This window comes from Manacus candei, unplaced genomic scaffold (genome assembly GCF_025592945.1).
Source record: "Manacus candei isolate 608988 ecotype Guabito, Panama unplaced genomic scaffold, ASM2559294v1 h1tg000005l, whole genome shotgun sequence".
In the NCBI taxonomy this organism is placed as follows: domain Eukaryota; kingdom Metazoa; phylum Chordata; class Aves; order Passeriformes; family Pipridae; genus Manacus; species Manacus candei.
Window position 1 is genome coordinate 24,441,655 of NW_026138053.1, and position 1,488 is coordinate 24,443,142.

General features: G+C 41.1%; 1 protein-coding gene across 6 annotated transcripts in view; it reads right to left on the reverse strand.

Moving 5' to 3' along the window:
- Positions 1-1,488, reverse strand: part of RALGPS2 (Ral GEF with PH domain and SH3 binding motif 2) — a 112,498-nt gene that overhangs the window by 34,871 nt on the left and 76,139 nt on the right. The window lies entirely within an intron of this gene.

Below are 1,488 nucleotides of genomic sequence, written 5' to 3' on the forward strand. Positions count from 1 at the left end.
TCATCCCCTGCATCTTCCACAAGATACCCAAACTAAAAAAGATAAACAAATAATATTACTTAAAAAACCCATTTCTGTTAAAGGGAAGTTTTAAAATTATATTTTGCTTCACCTCTCAGCCTCGTATAACCAAAATCATAACAAGGAGTTTGGCTTTACAGGTGGAAGACTATTAATGCAACCTCACAAGAACAGCAGTTGTGTTTGTATAGCACCTAACCAGTACAGTCCTCAAATGTGAGCTGGGAAACTCTGGGCATCCCTCCAAAATCAACACGCACACACGCGTGTGTGCGCACACACAGAAACAAATTAAAATACTTGTGGTTGAAAGGTGATATATAAAAAAGGGAATAAAAAGGTATTACACATGACCTGATACACTACTAAATCTCTCAATTTTCTATTCTACTGGAAAGAGTTTATTAAAAAATAGAAAGGATAATCAGAACCATCAGGCAGTCCCCTTTAATTGCCATGCTACAGTGTGTAAGCTGTCCCGAACCCAACTGTACTAAGCTATGTCCAAACGAGCCTTAAAAATCCCAGACCTGCTCAGTCTTCCACAGAAAGAAGTAAATCATGCTTATTAACCATAATTAAGGAAATTCCCTGTAACAGGCACCTGCACTATTATGCAGGATTTCATAAACCACTGTATTTGTAGGATTATCTCTCTGAATGACTTGCTCAATTAAGCACAGAATTTTTCTTTGAGCTAAGTCAACAACTCTCCTGTGGAGAGCAGCTCTCTGAAGCTACTGGATGCATTGCTATGAAATCTAAAATAATTCTGAAGGCACACAAGGGTAATTCTCTCTCAAATGTAACTGGCACAGCCTTTGTGAAGAAGCTGAAAGGATCAATGGCAGCAAACGGAACGTACTCAAGTGCTGGCTGAGCACGGACAGAACCCAACCCAGACTCTGCTTTCCTCAAGGAGCGTGGCTCTTGCTACTTCTAACACTGGTCAGATGTTATCAAACATTCTGATACCTACCCAAAACCATCACACACACACACACACAGAGTTTTAACATTTTCCACATGTATCGGAGGCTTCGTGCCTTTAACAACCGGAGCTGTTTCTTATTAAGTGAACGTCAAGAATTGAACGCGACATTCTGTCGAACATTCTTCTAGACTACAAATGCTTCATTTTTCCTGTTGTATCCAGCCAGGCTGCCCCTTTTATTCCCAGCAACACAAATCAAGTTTTATCAGCCTGAAAGAATCTTTCTTCTAAATGAAGCCCAGTACTGTAATAACTTGAAAGGCATCTTTAGGCAGCGTAGTAAAAATGTTTGATTTGTAATTGCCTGCTGAACTCTTGCACAGTCCGTTGCCATATGGTACCTCCCTTCTACTGGCAAACAATCTTTCCTTGTTCCTGACTTCTCAACCTCCCTACCCCCTCCTTTTCTGGAGGGTATGGATAGGAAATCCGAAGGAGGAGTTTCTCCTGCTCTCCGAGTGCTCGCGGTGACA